Source organism: Pseudoliparis swirei, chromosome 20, assembly GCF_029220125.1.
Source record: "Pseudoliparis swirei isolate HS2019 ecotype Mariana Trench chromosome 20, NWPU_hadal_v1, whole genome shotgun sequence".
NCBI classification, from domain to species: domain Eukaryota; kingdom Metazoa; phylum Chordata; class Actinopteri; order Perciformes; family Liparidae; genus Pseudoliparis; species Pseudoliparis swirei.
The window spans coordinates 11,326,975-11,345,763 of record NC_079407.1 but is presented as its reverse complement, the minus strand read 5'-3'; the positions used below and the strand labels follow the sequence as shown (position 1 = coordinate 11,345,763).

The window sequence follows — 18,789 nt, the reverse complement described above, 5'->3', positions numbered from 1 at the left end:
GTGTCCTCCATTTGTTTTGGTGCGCTTTGACAGAAACACCAGCGGTTCCTAATCTGTGGTTGTTCTGACAGAAAAGCTGCTGAAGGCTTTTTGTAATACTTAAACTTCCTTCATATCTTTGTGCTGCTGTGAGTGTCGTCTGTGTTCGAGGGTTTAGAGTTACAGATTAGATTTCATGTGTTCCAGAATGATAGTTTATGAAATCAACATGCATGTCCTCATAGGCTCATACATGCATTAACAGCCTATGGTGTGTACAGTGGCATCAGGGTTAATGTTTCACAGAAAAGTATTTATGCATCTGCTGGCATGTTGTTATTACCATTCTGTCGGCCAAGAGGAAGCTCCTCTGGAACGAGTTAATGAAAAGCCCCATTACACATCGTTACATATCATCAGTCTGCAGCATTCAGTGCATTTTTAGAGTTGATTTTTGTGATGGAGTGTGTTAAGTAAAAAAAAAAACTTGGCCGACTCGGGAGGAGAGAAAGTCCAGACTCCAGTGAGGTAGAATAAAAAGTCTTTAATAACTAAAGTGAACATCTTATATGTTGTCGCGCTCACATAGTTAGGAATCCACAGACTAAGAGCAACTCTCTGCTATTAGTTAGCTGTCTCAATGGGCTTTACAGTCTGTACACATAGACATCCCTATCCCAGGACCTCACATCGGATCAGGAGAAACTCCCAAAAAATAGAAAAAAACCTTTCACAGGGAAAAAAAGGGAAGAAACCTTCAGGAGAGCAACAGAGGAGGATCCCTCTCCAGGATGGACAGAAGCAAGAGATGTCATGTGTCGAGATGAACAGCGTTACAGAGTTAAAACACATTCAATGAATATGACAGGATAGCCTGTCATCATCTTACTAAAAAACTTCACTTTAATTGGCGACTTGTGGCCGAGGACGTTTGTCCTTCTGACCGGTGAAAGGGACGGCCGGCGAAAACTGAGAATCTTTCCCCTGAATGTTGTGTTCACGCTTATGAGTGTGAAGGAGAGAGGAGGAGTAATGGGTTACACTAGTCCGAACTTTCAATCAATCATTTGCTGGCTCGTGTGCAGTGAATGTCTCATGCTGTAGAGCCGGCTCTCCTCGGGGAGAGCAGCAACACCGGCAGGCTGAGGTCGGCAAACACCGCAGAGTTCAATAAAGAAAAGATCAGGTTCTAATCTGCTCAAAGATGAATACAAACACAAATAGAAATATAACTCGCACTGACACACACACACACACACACACACACGCACCATGCCTACATCGTAGCCAGCTCACCTCTCGCCACCATCTTTCTTCGCCATTTGAAACACTTTGATATTCTTATGAGTAGTAAGTGCTGTTTTACATTTTACATTCTCAATGAAATGCATTAATGCATTAAGGCACACACACACACACACACACACACACACTACATTAACGCATTAAGGCACACACACACACACACCTACACACTACATTAACGCAGTAAGGCAGACACACACACACATACCTACACACTACCATAACACATTGAGGCTCCAGATTGCATATTTAACTGGATATTGTTCACACCATCATGGTTAAACCGTACTGTACCACAGACTGTATATAAGAAGCTGCAGCAAACTGTCAATCACAGTAGCCCCGCCCTAAAGCATACTCTGCTTTGTGGTCTATTTGACTCCAAATGGTCCATAATTTACTAAATACAAAGACTTGAAACTAGAGATTGAGACCATGAACTCATGTTTACAATGTTTACTGGGGGACATTTGTATATATTTTTTAAACCGCCTGGTCTGAATGGATCACGGATCAACACCGGGCAGTCTCACTGCTCGTGATTGTCGGCCTTATGTTTCGCGGTTTCAGATCTACAGTATGACACGTCTGGTGGCGTATCGTCTCTAATTAACTGAATACACACCAAGTGTCAACACTTTAGAATGGTGTCCCTCTTCAACACACCAGACCGATTGGCTGCCAGAGGATTCGGTGACAATGAGATTAATGTACAACATTTGACTTGAACTTCAGTGTGCTCACTGTGACGGCGCAGAGAAAACTAAGCAGGAGCCATTTTTTTAGACACATCAGGAATAACACAGTCCCCGACACGGTCCAGCTGTGCAGCTTTAGCAGATATTTTCACGGCTACCTCTTAGTAATTTCCCCGAGGATTATTTGAAAGGACACGGTTGAGCTGGATGAGTAGTAACAGTGATCTGTCATCCTAGTTTTTCCTCTAAGCTCCACAGCAAGAGCAGGAGGCTTTCAAACAAAATAGATACCGTATTTAGAGTTATTTCGATTTTCTTCCAGAGTGATAGGAGAAGAAAATGTAAAGCACCGATGCTCGATGACCCGTGTCGAGGGAACTGTGTCCAGGATTGAACTGACAGAACATCGTCTGCCTCATTGCCCCGGGATGTTCTGAACTTCCTGCTATGTCTGTGTTGCTACTCCCCTCCTTCTTCCTCTTTCTAGTTCTTTGGCGGTCTACTGGAAGCTAACATCAAAAGAAGAGTAGAAAGACTAAATATAAATATAGATTGTCCCCGGGAGTACATAAGATATACACAGGAATAGAAACTCAAGAGTGAAACACGGCCACGGCTGTCAAAAGAAGAAAAGAAAAAGGTAACGCCTGCATATTGTTGACCCCTAACATTAAAATCCCAGCTGGATGGGAAAATGTAACAAAATGCTTTTATCGTCTAATCACTTCATCGCGCGTCAACAGATTAAAGCTCTCTCCAGCAGCTCTGTTGCATCATGCTCAAACACATGTTAAGCAAAACCTTTAGGAAAAAAAAGGGTTGTATTTTCTGCAGAGCTTAGAACCGTGAAAATCAGCCGCGTCATCTCGCGGCGAGTTGATACATCTTTAAACATCTCCCGGGATGATGCTTAGAAAGTATTTCCTTTGCCACCACCACCGACTGCTGGACTGATGAGGCGTATTAGTTCTCTGTGTAGTTTTTAAAACCATCTTACGTAATTCATTTGAGAAAAAGGAATTGACTGAATTATTTTGGGACTGTAGAAAAAGCGTGCCGAACCTCGAGCTTTTGGCCCGTCCCTTTGTTAAAACAAGGAGCCGCTCTCATAAACGTTCACTTCATTCATCTCGCCTCCACATGCAAACCAACGGAAACACGTGTGGCTGCTCATTCAGGCGTTGTGTGCTTGTCTGAATGTGTAAGGCAACAATGGAGCTCCCATTTTAATACTGACAAAGATTCGTTCTCAGTTTAAGCTGCTGCTGAACAGCAGCCGGCACATCGGATCCTCGTGGCAATGAAGTGGAAATGAGCTCACGCGTGACGTGTATTTCAGTAAACATGTCTTGTTACTTGGGTTAATTTAGGGCAGGTAATGAATGACAAAAATGTACAGCATTAAAATATTAAAACATTATAAATCATATTATGCTTCCACTTTGTTTTTGTCAATTGGAGTGGTTTTTTGAATAAAAATACACAATTCAAATCCAAATATTATTGAAGTTCACCAGGTCATACTCTTCCCTCGAATAACTATTTTGTATTATTAATTTGAAGTTTCTCGCCAAATACAACATTCTATTTCATCCTTCCTGACCGCCAGAGGCGGTGCTTAGCACTGGATTTCTTCCGTCTCGAGCATACGCAGGTCGAGTCTTAATGACAACAAAGTCACATGTGACCTCGGATGACCCGCCCATTGGGTATAAGTCCCGGTGTCATCCCGAGATCAGTCCTTTTTCGCTTCTCGCAAACGCAGGCTAACGAAATCTCTAAAAAAGCATCAGCTAGAGGCTGAGGTTATACAGAGGTTTGTCTAAAGCTCATCGTGTGAAGCCTCGCGACCAACTGGTCGGAGTTGCGATCCCTCGCCCTCCAGAGGCTGCGACGAGCTTCCCCCCGGGGAGTGAGACGGCGCGTGTTCCTACGAACACAGCAAGTCTACCTTCGGTTTTTCTCACCAGGACCTCCATCGCGAAGCGTCAATCGGGTGAGAGCGTTCCAATTATTATCACTCGTTGGATAGCGTGCGCGCTGACGCCGGTGGCATCGCCGCCGGGCAAGGTTAGCGGAGTGTCTAAGTAGGCAACTCGGGCTAACGGAAGCCACGCAAAATCCAACAGCTGCCTCCGGTCCTACGGGACCCGGGCCACAGTGGCAGAGTGCTACTGTTGCGACCCTCAGCAGCCACAGCTACCGTGCTAGTGAGGACAGCGGTGTTTTTGAGACGCCCTCACTTCACTAGACGAGCTGTCTCCGTCCTGCTTCACAGGACCTGGGCCACAGTAGCTGAGTGCTACTGTTGCGACCCTCAGCAGCCACAGCTACCGTGCTAGTGAGGACAGCGGTGTTTTTGAGACGCCCTCACTTTACTAGACGGGCTGTCTCCGTCCTGCTCCACAGGACTTGGGCCACAGTAGCGGAGTGCTACTGCTGCGACCCTAGCTGCTACAGCTACCGTACTAGCGAGGCCAGCGTCCGCGCTCTACCCTCCTAGACGGGCTGTCCCCGTCCTATCCTACAGGACCTGGGCCACAGTAGCTGAGGGCTACTGTTGCGACCCTCAGCAGCCACAGCTACCGTGCTAGTGAGGACAGCGGGGTTTTTTGAGACGCCCTCACTTCACTGGACGGGCTGTCTCCGTCCTGCTCCACAGGACTTGGGCCACAGTAACGGAGTGCTACTGCTGCGACCCTAGCTGCTACGGCTACCGTGCTAGCGAGGCCAGCGTCCGCGCTCTACCCTCGCTGGACGGGCTGTCTCCGTCCTGTCCTACAGGACCTGGGCCACAGTAGCGGAGTACTACTGTTGTGACCCCCAGCCGCTACAGCAACCGTGCAGGTGAGGCCAGCGTCCGTGCTCTACCCTCACTAAAGGGACTGTCTTCAACCCATTCAGCGTGGCCCGGGCCACAGTAGCAGAAGACAGGGTCCCTCCAGAGCCATGGCTAAATTTAGCCCTGCTGACTGTAGGACCTGCATGACCCCTCTCCAGTTCGAGGATGGCCATGACCTTTGCCCCTCGTGCCTTGGCCTCGAGCACCTGAGGGAGGGCCTATCAGAAAATGCGTGCATGAACTGCGGCATTATGCCATACGCGGTAAGGGCCGCAAGACTGGCAGACTTGGAAAATCTGAGCGGCAGGCTTGACCTCTCTCCGTCAGGCCAGCCAGGCCCATCCCAACCGAGCCATTACAAGCGCCGGCTTTCGGTCTCGGCGGGCGCTTCCCCCAAGAGGGCTAAGACCGCCACGCTAGCTTCTAGCGTAGAGCTGATGGCTGCGGAGCTGGCGCAGATGAAGGCCCTTCTCCGGGCCCTCCACCCGAGTGTGGTGGAAACTGAAACATCAGATCCACCCGCGGCCGAGCAGTTCTCAGAGGAGGACGTTATCTCGGTGACGGCATCCGCCAACCTCTTCACAGAGTACAGCGACGGGCAAGACACCCAGGCTTCCAGGCCGGGTTCCCACCTCTCAGTCCAGAGTCAGTCAGAGGGTGGAGAGGAGAGCTCCATCGGGGCGGTCATGCGCATGGCTTTGGCACGCCTTCAGCTGGATATACAGCAGCCCAAACCCCCACAGGTTAGTGCGTTCTTCAGGCGCACTTCCGTCCCCGCCACCCTCTCTGTCCCTCCCTCCGAAGATTACCTGAGGGAGTTGCATGCATGCTGGAGAGACACCCGTGCTCATTCCCGGCCTTCGGCCGAGGGACAAACCCTGGCGTCCATGCAGGATGCGGCCAAGTATGGTCTTGAGCGCATGCCAGCCATTGAGCCAACTATTGCGTCCCTCATAGTTTCCCCGGAGGAGACTCTAAGACCAGAGGCCAGGTGCCCTCGGCCCCAGAGTCGGGCCACGGACGAACTGCTTTCCCAGGCCTACAACACGGCAGCCCGCATGGGCCGTATCGGTAACTCCCTCTCCCATCTCATGCTTGCCCTCTCGGCGTCTCTACAGCAGGATACTCCCGACGCCTCCTCTATCAGCCTCATTGATGCGTCACTGCAGGCATTTGGCCTCATGTCGAGGGAGCTCGGGCGCCTGATGTCCACCCTGGTACAGACCCGCCGCCAGGTTTGGCTGTCACAGTCACACCTGTCGGAGACCTGTAGAAAGACCCTCCGCGCTGTCCCAGTCGAACCCGGGGAGATGTTCGGCTCGGCCGCGCTACAGGCGCTTCAGCGAACTGTGCAAGCCAGTCAGACCAGGCAGCAGTTCGCTGATCTTCGCCGGGCCATGCCCCCACCCCGACGGGCGTCCAGGGACCCCACGCCGGCCTCCAGAGACCATGTGCAGCCCCGCGCTCGCCTTAATAGTCAGCGCAGGCCTCAACACTCCGCTGAGAGGCCAACCCACTCACAACGGGAGGTTTCCAGCAGACTCCCCGCACGGTTTCCAAGGCCGGGGATTAACAGCCGCCCCCCCACCGCCACTAGAGGCAGGGGGGGCAGGAGATGAAGTCTCCAGGCCGGCCGTTGGTTTTTTCTCCCAGCAGCAGATCCGCTACTGGGCAGCTCATGCCCCAGACCCATGGGTGGTGTCCACCCTAACTCAGGGCTACAAGCTCCAATTCCGACGCCGGCCCCCAACCTCCGGCCGGGTCAGGGTAACTACCATCGCCGACCCGGCAAAAGCCTTAGCCTTGAGCCAGGAACTTGCCAAACTCCTGGCCAAAGGCGCAATCGAGGCGGTGGACCCCCTGTTACAGCCCAGGGGGTTTTACTCAACCTACTTCCTCGTAAGGAAAAAAGAGGGCGGAGTCCGCCCAATCCTAGATCTGAGGGGACTCAACAAGTTCCTGAAGGTCTTGCCATTCCGCATGCTCAGCACGGCAGACGTCCTTCGTACCATCTCCAGAGGGGACTGGTTCACGTCGGTCGACTTGAAGGATGCCTATTTTCATGTCCCCATTGTGCCTCATCACAGACAGTTCCTTCGTTTCGCCTTTCAAGGCCGTTGTTTTCAGTTCAGGGTGCTTCCATTCGGACTCTCCCTTTCCCCACGCGTGTTCACACGATGTGTTGCGGCTGCCCTTTCCCCCCTACAGTTGCAGGGCATGAAGGTGATGCCGTATTTGGACGATTGGCTGATCTGCGCACCATCCCAGCCTCAGGCTGCACAAGACACCACCCGCCTTCTCTCCCATGTGGCCCTATTGGGCCTCAGGGTGAACATGCAGAAATGCTCTCTGCGTCCGTCCCAGAGCATAACCTTCATCGGTATAGCTCTGGACTCAGCCGCTATGAGAGCCCGTCCGTCACGCCGGCGTGTCGACGACATCCTCCGCAACCTGCCCCTCTTCCGAGGGGGCAGGCGGTTGCCCTACATTCTCTTCCTTCGCCTGGTGGGAAAATTAACAGCCGCCTCAGCTGTCATTCCCTTGGGCTTGCTATCACTGCGCCCTCTGCAGAGATGGCTGAACAGCCTCCATTTGGAGGTCACATGCCACAGGCGCAGGAGAGTAGAGGTATCACAGCAGTGCCTTCGAGCCCTATCACCATGGAGGGAGAGGGCTTACCTGTCGGGGGGTGTCCCCATGGGTATGGTCCCGTCCCGGCGGGAGGTCGTCACAACAGACGCCTCCCTTTCAGGGTGGGGCGCGGTGTGGCAGAACAGGACTGCTCAGGGGCAGTGGTCCGCTCAGGACCACACCGAGCATATCAATGTCCTGGAGCTGCGGGCTGTGCACCTAGCACTCAGGCAGTTCCTGCCATTCCTGGCTGGGAAACACGTACTCGTTCGGTCGGACAACACCCCGACCGTTTTCCACATAAACCATCAAGGTGGCACCAGGTCGGCAAAGCTGCTACACGCGGCTTGCGCCCTTCTGACATGGGCAGCCCCTCGCCTGACCAGCCTTCGGGCGATGTATATTCCAGGGAAACAGAACCAGGTTGCAGACTCCCTCTCCCGCCACAGACCCCCACCAGGGAGTGGCGGCTCCACCCAGAAGTGGTGCAGAGCATCTGGGGTCTCTTGGCAGGGCGAGGTAGATCTCTTTGCCTCAGAGACGTCAACCCACTGCTCCCACTGGTTCTCCCTGAGGGAGAGGACCAGCCCTCTGGGGCAAGACGCCCTGGCGCACACATGGCCGGGGGGTCTCCTCTATGCTTTCCCCCCAATTCCCCTGATCTTGCCAACACTTCTCAGGGTACTTCAGCAGGGCCACAGTCTCCTACTGGTGGCCCCACGATGGCCAGCCAGGACTTGGTTCCCCCTGCTGCACAGACTCTGCTCCGGGACGCCATGGTGCCTCCCGGACAGGAGGGATCTCCTTTCGCAGCTGGGAGGCCAGATCTGGCACCCCAACCCCAGCCACCTGCAGCTATGGGCCTGGCCACTGCAGGGTCCGACCAGCTGTTGAGCAGCTGCACAAACCCAGTCAAAGGGACTATTCGGAATGCCAGAGCACCATCTACCCGTCTACAGTACGAGTGTAGATGGAGGCTGTTCTCTGACTGGTGCGGGGACCGCAACACCGACCCGGTGCAGTGCCCCGTGCCGGTTATATTAGAGTTTCTACAGTCCCTGCTGGATAGGGGCCGGTCTCCCTCTACCCTAAGGGTGTACGTGGCTGCTATCTCAGCACAGCGCGCCGGGACTAACAAGGGCACGGTAGGGAGCCATAGGTTGGTCTCCCTCTTCTTAAAGGGAGCTCGGCGCCTGCATCCTCCGAGCGCCCCCAGGGCTCCCCCATGGGACCTGCCCATGGTACTGGACACACTATGCTCGCCTCCTTTCGAACCCATGTCAGGGTCAGAGCTGAGATGGCTGTCGGCAAAGACCGTTTTTCTCCTGGCCATCACTTCAGCAAAAAGGGTAGGCGAGCTGCATGCCCTATCGGTAAGTGAATCCTGTCTCAGGTGGAACTCTGATGGCTCAGGGGTTACACTATGGCCCAACGCAGCGTTTCTCCCTAAGGTACTGACACGCTCATATGTCAACCAGCCTCTCCGGCTGGCACAGTTCGACCCCCCATCGGGAGAGGAGCGGTCAAAACTCCTGTGCCCAGTGCGGGCCCTCAGAGCCTATGTCGAAGCTACCACAGGCATACGACAATCGGAGCAGCTCTTCATCTGCTATGGCGGGCCGAGGAGGGGTTTGGCCCTTTCAAAGCAGCGCCTATCCCACTGGATTGTGGAGGCCATTGCCTGTGCATACAGAGCAAGGGGCCGTGCCCTGCCATGCGGCACAAGGGGCCATTCTACCAGGAGTGTTTCCACATCATGGGCAACCCTGAGAGGGGTCCCAGTGGAGGATATATGTGCCGCAGCCTCCTGGGCGTCACCAAGCACATTCACCAGGTTCTACAGGGTGAACGTTGCCACCCCTCACCCACTGGGGGTGGTTCTTCGTCCAGAGTCCTCTGCCTGATCCATACACGGTAGGCTCCCTGGGTTTCCTCGTGACTCTGTTGGTACAAGTCATCCAGTGCTAAGCACCGCCTCTGGCGGTCAGGAAGGATGAAATAGAACGCAAGTTACGTATGTAACTATGGTTCTATGAATCCTGGATGACCGCCAGAGTTCTTGGTCACTCGGAATCTCGTGAGTTCGCGAGAAGACTCCGTAGGACTGATCTCGGGATGACACCGGGACTTATACCCAATGGGCGGGTCATCCGAGGTCACATGTGACTTTGTTGTCATTAAGACTCGACCTGCGTATGCTCGAGACGGAAGAAATCCAGTGCTAAGCACCGCCTCTGGCGGTCATCCAGGATTCATAGAACCATAGTTACATACGTAACTTGCGTTTTACAAGATTACATTATAACACATCATGATAACATTTCTGCTCACTCAATACCAACGTTTACTGTTAGGAGCTTGAACGCACCATAATGTACCGCAATGGACCCTCTGTACGTTAGCTGTGCCAAAATAGGTGTTGCAGAATGGTCCAGCTTTTAACATCTGTCCTGATGTGCAAAGAGAAAAAGTTTAATATGACTGCAGAGGGGCAAAGAGACACTGGTGATGATACTGTAGAGGAAGAGGAGGATGAAGGAAACCTGGTCCACCTGTTTTTACTGAGAGAAACAGAGCAAGCTCCTCTCTCTTTTTTCCCCTTCATCACTCTCAGCAAAAGTGACTGTGTGTGTGCGTGTGTGTGAGACTGAGAGTCATCCATCTCACGCCCACAGTCGCCTTCTATAATTATAACGAGCCCTCCATACACTGAAACATGAGAATAATTCACACCTTGTGACACACACACACACTGCTGTGCTGATTAATTGAATCTATAAACTGCTGCAACTGACAATTATTTAAATTATTAAATAACCATCTGTTATAGTTGTGTTAATACCATCAGCTATACGTTCCACAGCCTAAAGAGATGGTTGTTTTCCAGATTAATAAATGTAATGGTGTCCCCAATAAACCAATTCCAGACCTTGGAAAGAGGTCCACCAGTCCGCCACAGGTTACGTTAATGGGAGTACGTGTGCCTGCGTGTGAATATTAGTGGAACGTGGATTTTCATTAGTGATGGAAACAGCTCAGTAGGAATCTTGTCTTAAAGGGCAAAAGAGGGCCGAGTTTTTTTTCTCATTTCACACAAGGTATTTTCTCCTGTGAGTTTTTGCTCATATACCCAGATACATGAGCATCTTCTTCACCTTTGACGCCACGCTTCAAATACAGTTCCCGTTGACAGATCCTCTGAGAGGTCCTCAGACATGGGCTCGCTCACAACCTCATGGGAGGTTGTATTTTTGCACGTTAAACATCACAAGGTGCTCCAGTTCCACTCTGCATCCACATTTCTTCTATGTCGGAAATATCTTTATTTGGGTCGCAGCTCGATCAGAAGGGACAAAGGGATGCAGAGTGAGTGAGAAGGGGTTCGGGGTGTGGGCACACAGATCTGCACTGCAGAGAGGAGTCTGCAGTTTGGAGGGATCCAGAGATACACAGAGGAGAGAGGGAGGAAGAACAGCAATAGCTGAAAGAAAGAAAGAGGAGGAGCGGGTGATAAAACATTGGAAAAAAGAGGTGGGGGAGTGAGAGAAAATAAAAAAGAGGTAAGAGGAGATTAGATGTAGTGGGTTGTAGAGAGTGAGAAGAAGGTGAAAGAATCAGAAGAAAAAAAGGGAGGAGCAGGAGGAGAGGTGGACATCGGGACAGTGGGAAATAAAACGGAAGAAAAAAGCAAGAAATGGCCGTTTAGAAAGAAAAGGATAGTTTTTCCTGGTCTTGTGAAGGAGTGGGACGAGGCAATGGAGTGGAAGCAGAATTTATAATGGTGTGGGCAGAGGGCAACAAAGAGTGTTTACTCGCGCAGCAGCCCCTTGTTGTATTTTTCATCAATATGCTGCTTTAAATTCATCTGCAGCAGACAGTGTGCAGGTGATTTACATTAGTGCCAGATGCTGTCTGACCGCCCTCACGACCTGCATTCAAATGAGTCTCCTGTTCAGAGTGTATGGAGATAGAGATTCAATGGACACCTGATTTGTGTTTTCAGGTTCTCTCCTTCTACGGATCGATTAGCTCCAAAACATGTTGATGGAAACGAGCCTGATTCAAATCTCTTGTTCGAACGGCTCTTGTTTTTGCTGCTTAAAAGTCAGCATTTTGTCCGTATCAATGCATTCTGAGCAGAGTTTCAAAACCGAATTTGGGGGAATCCATAATCTCAAAATCAGCAAAATAGTTGTTAAATGAAGTCTATAGAAAATGACCACCGGTCCGTTGATTGTATGGCGACCCGCTAAGTCCACCAAGTGCTGTTTCTTCACACAGAAGCACACATGGCGTATGCAGCGTATTATGTGGATTAACAACGCAGCAGTCCAGGAGGAAGTGGAAGCGGGATGAGGATTCTTGAAAAAGGAAATTAATTCAAAGAGATCCTTACAGAGTGTGTGTGTGTGTGTGTGTGTGTGTTTGAGAGGTTAAGAAGCTAAGTGGTGATAAAGACAAACATTGTGTTCTATCTCTGCTCCTTCCTGACCTAATTAGAATGTGTGAAGTGTGTGTGTTTGTGTACGTGTGTGTGCATGTGTGTGGTATTATGTGAGTGGGAAAATTTGATTGATACATTTTTAACAATCACACGTCAAAATTAATTCACGCACACACACACACACACACACACACTAACACACACACCTCAACTCCCCTTTGGTCTCCTCCCAGGAAGGCGATAACTCCCTCCCCCCCTCCCCCCCTGTATCCAGGCAGAAGCCATTAGAGACGACACACAGGAAACTAACCGTATGCAGACGCCAGATGACTCACCGTTACTAACTCTGCAGGCGCCGATGTCGCGGTCACAAACGTATGAATACGCAGCTCGAAATGAGACTGATTATAATCTTTGACAACCGTTTGACTGCATTGTTTAGGTTTGGCTTAGTTGGCTACTTTCGGATGCTCTGACTGCAGATGCCAGTCAGTTGTGCTAATATCTCATAAAAAACAACCAACATAAATATCAAATAATGACAGATTTTTAAGAAAAGGTGTGTTTTACCTGAAGTGGCTACCTCTGTGAATTGTGACACTATTTCTCAACATACCACATTTAAATTATTAGAACTTCTCTGGGAAATAAAATATTCTCCCTTTGTGGTCTGGTTGAAAACCTATATTGCATGTCACCCCCCCAATGCCATGAGTAATACCATAAGAAATATGAGGAGTACCATGAGTAATACCATGAGTAATATGAGGAGTACCATGAGTAGTACCATGAGTAGGACCATAAGTAATACCATGATTAATACTATGAGTAATACGATGAGTAATACCATGAGTAATACCATGATTAATACCATGAATAATACCATGATTATTACCATGAATAATACCATGAGTAATACCATGGTTAATACCATGATTAATACCATGAGTAATACCATGAATAATACTATGGTTAATACCATGAATAATACCATGATTATTGCCATGATTAATACTGTAGCGACCCTGGGTCAGGAACGCTACGAGGCGTAGATGGTTTATAGGGTGTTTATTCAGGGAACATAGAACAGGCTACTGTTGGCCGTAGCCTATGCCAAAACGACAGCAAAACGCCGTGAAAGCCTCCCAACCAGCTTCACGTCTGCTCCGGGTCATAGCTCTGCTCCGAACGAGTCGTAACACAACACAACAACATCACTCGCTCTCCAATCACAGACACGCCTCACAGCTACCAGCTCATGAGACGTTCACTTACATCCTGAACATAACATTTATAACATAACATTTCCCTCAGTCCGTTACACTACCCACCCCCCACAAAGTCCCTCGCCCCCGAGGGGGCAAACAAAGTCTCCTAGGTGGCCAGGGGGACTGCGGTTCCTCTGAGGCTGCCGTCGGCGCTGGGGAGAAGGAGAAGGGGTTGAGGGGATGCTGGGACCAGGGGCAGGGGATGGGAAGGGAGGGGCGGGGCCAGGGACACTAAGAGTCTGTGAAGGGGCGGGCGAAAGGCTGGGCCCATTGGGAAGGGTTTGGGGGGTAGTCTGGGCTGAGTCCAGGGTTCCCCGTGCCCCAGGCTCTTGTCCTGGTGGGGTGGATGTGCCCCGGTAGGGGGCCAGCCTGTCTCGATGCAGAGCGACTTTCCTTCCTCGTGGTGGCAGTTGGACCCTGTACACCACCTCTCCAAGTCTCTCCAGGACTCGGCAGGGCCCCAACCACTCACTATCGAGCTTTGGGCACCTGCCCTTCTTCCTCTGAGGGCTATACACCCAGACAAGCTCTCCGACTTCAAAATGTCATCCTCTGACGTGCACATCGTAGTTCCTCTTTTGCCTTACGCCCGCACTGCGCATCTGATTCCTGGCAAACTCGTGGGCCGACTCCAAGCGGTCCTGGAGTTTCCGAGCATAGTCGAGCCCTGGGGGACCCGCAGGGGCGTCAGGAGGTTTCCCCATCATCATCTCCCCTGGCGTCCGGATTTCTCTGCCGAGCATGAGAAGGGCAGGAGAGCAGGAAGTGGAGTCCTGCACCGCAGACCTGTAAGCCATCAGCACAAGAGGCACGTGGTCGTCCCAGTCGCGTTGATGTTTAGCTGCCACTATGGCCAGCTGTTGTGCCAGCGTGCGGTTGAATCTCTCCACCAGCCCATCGCTCTGTGGATGGAGGGGTGTAGTCTTGGTCTTGTGGGATCCCAGTTTGTCACACATGGCGGCGAAGACACGGGACTCAAAGTTTCTGCCCTGATCTGTGTGGATGACTTCAGGGGCCCCAAATCTGCTGAACATTCCCCCCACCAGAGCATCCACAATCGTCTCCGCCTCCTGGTTCGGCATGCAGTAAGCTTCGGGCCACTTCGTAAAATAGTCCATGGCAGTGAGGATGTAACGGTTGCCCCTCTCTGAGTGAGGAAACGGTCCAAGAACATCAATCCCCACCCTCTCCATGGGACACCCAGCCGGAAACTGCTGGAGCTGGGCATGAGATCTGTCTGCAGGGCCTTTCTTCGCTGTGCAGCTGTGCAGCTGTCGCAGCGGCGGCAGTAGTCCTCCACATCCCGCCTATGTTGGCCCCAGTAGAACCCCTGGCGGAGGCGACGGAGGGTCTTCGGAACGCCGAAGTGACCAGATCCCGGAGCTCCATGCATTGCCCGGAGCACCGTCTCTCTCAGAGCCCCGGGCACCACCACTTGTCTCTCCAGTCGCCGGCTCTTTCCACCCCCTCTGCAGTACACCATCACGCAGTCGCAGGGCTTGAAAAATTGACCAGAGTCCCTTTGTGGCTCGAGAACACATGGTAACCTCTCCCCAAGGTGGTCGCTGTTGGGATCCCACCCAAGCGAGCACTGGCCTTTTGTCGACATCCTCTTCCTGTTTGCACCCCCACTCTGTTGCGTCCACAGCTGTCAGTCCATGGCCTGCTGGCGTGCCCACCGGTCCCACGGCAGCACATTTCACATCAGGTTGCAGCCGCTCTTCTTCCTGCGCCTCTCTTTTCTCACAGTAGTTGCAGCCATCAGCGCTGCAAGGCCGGCGTGAAAGCGTCAGCATTTCCGTGGCGTGCCCCGGTCTGTGGACCACAGTGAAATCATCGCCTGTAGCTCCTCAATCCAGCGTGCCAGCTGGCCTTCTGGCTCCTTAAAGACATGAGCCACTGTAAGGCAGAGTGGTCGGTCCGGACTGTGAAGTGGAGGCCCCAAGGTAATATCTGAAATGTCGGATGGCACAGACCATAGCAAGCAGCTCCGTCTCGTGACACAGTAGCGGCGTTCAGCCTTGTTAAACTGTCTGCTGTGATCGCCACCACTCTCTCCTTCAGGAGTCTCTTGGGCCAGCACAGCACCTGCGCCTGCATTACTGGCGTCCGTGTCGAGGATAAAAGGCAGGGTGGGGTCAGGCGGTGAGAGGACTGGGGCCTCCACAAGGGCTCTCTGCAGTGAAGTGAAAGCTGCATGGCACTCCTCTGTCCAATCAAACACCACCCCTTTTTGCAGCAGGCGGAACAGTGGTACAGCTATGCAGGAAAAAACCCTCACAAACTTCCTATAGTAGGAGGCCAGGCCCAGGAAGCTTTTCAGGTCCTGCACAGTGTTGGGGGTAGGCCAATCCTTCACCGTCTGCACTCTATCATCCATGGTGCCGACACCGCCGCCCCCAAGCTTGTGCCCCAGAAATGTGACCTCCCATTGCATGAAGGAGCATTTCTGTGGGTGCAGCTTTAGACCTGCTGCTGCCACTCTCTCCAGCACCCGCCTCAGGGCCTCGAGAGCCGCCTGGAAGGAGTCACCATGCACCAGTATGTCGTCCAGGTACACAACACACTCCTGCCGAGGGATACCAGCGAGTACCCTGTCCATTAGCCTCTCGAGCGTGGCAGGAGCATTGCAGAGGCCAAACGGAAGGACTTTAAACTGCCACAAGCCCCCATTAGTGATGAAGGCAGTTTTGGCCCTAGCTTCAGGGCTGAGAGGGACCTGCCAATACCCGCTCCGCAGGTCCAAAGAGGAGTACCAGGCTGACCCTGCCACCGTGTCGAGGGCCTCGTCGATGCGTGGAAGGGGGTAGGAGTCCTTTTTTGTCACTTTGTTGAGGGGCCTGAAGTCCACACAGAAACGCCACGCCTCCTTCTGCTTTTTGGGGACCATGACGATCGCCGAGGCCCAGGGGCTGGTGGAAGGCTCGATGATTCCCGCTCGCTGCATCTCTTGCAGGGCTTTGTCTGCCGCAGCCTGCCTGGCCAGTGGGAGGCGTCGAGGTCTCATCCTAATCGGCCGTGCATCTCCCGTTTCGATGGAATGCTGGATGAGATCTGTGCGGCCCACATCGTCCTCCGACATTGAAAAACAGTCCTTGAACTCAAGAAGCAGCTGCCACAACAGATCTTGTTCGCTAGGAGTCAGACCACCACAGTTTGCCTGCCAGACCTCCCTCACTGCCAAGACTCTTTCACTGTCGTCAGGTGGAGAGGCGTTTGTCACCTGTGTGTGTGGACTTGTAGCTGGCCGGACCGAGGCTGGGGGTGGGTGCAACTCAGCAGCGGGCAGGGTGGAGGGCAGTGTGGAGAGCTCATTTGAAGGGATGCAGCTAGGGGCAGCATAATTTGTTGTCTCAGCCGTCAGTGTGGCAACGGTGTGGGTCGCAACACAGCCAGGCCGGGGTGGCTGGCACCACATCTGGATGACATGACCATCAGGGAATGTGAGAGTTCCTCTCTTTGTGTTGATGACACAGTCCAATGCCCCGAGAACATCCAGTCCCAGTATACAGTCCTCCAGGTTAGCAACCCACACCGGGCAGCGGATAGACTTTTTCCCCAGGCCCAGAGTCACTATTGCTTCCCCAACCATAGGAGTTCGCTCCCCGGTGACTGACTGCAGTTTCACGATAGTGGGAAAAATATCAGTTCCCTTTGTCACCACATCGGGCCTCACCAGGGTTGCTGACGAACCTGTGTCGACCAGTGCAGAGCAGCATGTCCCTCCAATGGTGAGCATTGCATACCAACAGTCTCCGATCCATGTTCGACCCAGCACCACTAGTCCCTCCGGTGGTCTGGTTGCCCCTATTTGGTCGGATGGTTGCGTAGCTTCTTTAATTAGAGGGGGCTGGGACAGAGTGCCAGGGGTCCGCATCGTCCAGATTATGCGGTCCCCGGCTCGTTTCCCTTGTTCGCGGTGGCAGTGTCGGACCAGGTGGCCAGGCTGGCCACACCCCCAGCAGACTCTTGGTCGTGGCTTGTCTTGCCTCTTATCTCTCGAAGTGGCAGCCCTCACTAGCTGGGTTAGCTCCCCCACCCAGGCAGGCTGCGCCAACTCCCTTTCCGTCTCACAAGCAGCGCTCCCTTTTGGTGCTTTTTCAACCACTTTACCTATGGCGCCAGCACACAGCATCTCTCTCTCCGTTGCTGACTCCAGGGTGAGCGAGTAGTGTCTGGATGCGCAGGTCAGCTGGCAGCAGGGCCTGGCTAGCTCACTCTGGATGGACGAGGGCATGTGGGCGTAGGTGCGGTGAACAAGCCCCTCAATGTCATTAGCGAGCTCCCTCAGCGGCTCCTCTGGCCGTCGCTGTCTGCTGCATAGTTCAGAGCGGAGCAGGCTAGTGGCAGAGCATTGTCCAAATTGTGGCTTTAGAGCCCCAATTAGTGCATCATAATCACTCCGATCATCAGGACTCAGCAGCAGCAGGCTTGATAAAGCGTCACCCGTGAGGCACATCGCTAACTGGAGAGCTTTTAATTCAGTGGACCATCTACTGGCATGGGCTAATAGTTCAAATTGTGCATGAAAAGCTTCCCAGTTGGATTTACCGTCATATCTGGGGGTCTTTATTGTGGACGGAATAGCTTCTCTCCGTGTCTCAGTGGGCTCAGTCATGTCCCTTCCTGCGGCCGCAGTTATTCCTCTACGGCCACCATTTCCCTCACTGGCGCGGCCCGAGTGGCTAAAGCCAGCCTCCGCAGCCATCCTCGCGGTTTCTTTTACCCGCTCTCGGTGCTCCGTCATCTGCCAGGCCCCGGCTGCGCCGTCTCATTCTCGTTCATCACTTTCTCCTTCCCGTTTAATCTTGAGACGGCTCCCCGATGTCATGTTTCTCACCGTTGACGAGCGTTAGCCACTTAGCTTCTCTGCTGCTACCTCGCGTGGCGATGTTGATGATAGCGAAAGTTTTACTTCTGACACCAAATGTAGCGACCCTGGGTCAGGAACGCTACGAGGCGTAGATGGTTGATAGGGTGTTTATTCAGGGAACATAGAACAGGCTACTGTTGGCCGTAGCCTACGCCAAAACGACAGCAAAACGCCGTGAAAGCCTCCCAACCAGCTTCACGTCTGCTCCGGGTCATAGCTCTGCTCGAGCAGTCGTAACACAACACAACAACATCACTCGCTCTCCAATCACAGACACGCCTCACAGCTACCAGCTCATGAGACGTTCACTTACATCCTGAACATAACATTTATAACATAACATTTCCCTCAGTCCGTTACACCATGAGTAGTACCATGAGTAATACCATGATTAATACCATGAATAATACCATGATTATTACCATGAATAATACCATGAGTAATACCATGATTATTGCCATGAATAATACCATGAGTAGTACCATGAGTAGTACCATGAGTAGTAGCCTGCTATGATTAATACCATAAGTAATGCCATGAGTAGTACTATGATTAATACCATAAGTAATACCATAAGTAATACCATGATTAATACCATGATTAATACCATGATTAATACGATGAGTAATACCATGAATAATACCATGATTATTACCATGAGTAATACCATGAGTAATACCATTGTTAATACCATGAGTAATACCATGAATAATACCATGATTAATACCATGATTAATACCATGAATAAT

The 18,789-nt window shown here is 52.0% G+C and overlaps 1 protein-coding gene and 1 pseudogene across 1 annotated transcript in view; one reads left to right on the top strand and one right to left on the bottom strand.

Annotated features, from left to right (window-relative positions):
• Nucleotides 1-18,789, bottom strand: part of LOC130210409 (sodium/calcium exchanger 2-like) — a 173,342-nt gene that overhangs the window by 101,170 nt on the left and 53,383 nt on the right. The gene's annotated exons all lie outside the window — the stretch shown is intronic.
• LOC130210753 (uncharacterized) lies at nucleotides 4,932-8,570 on the top strand (annotated as a pseudogene).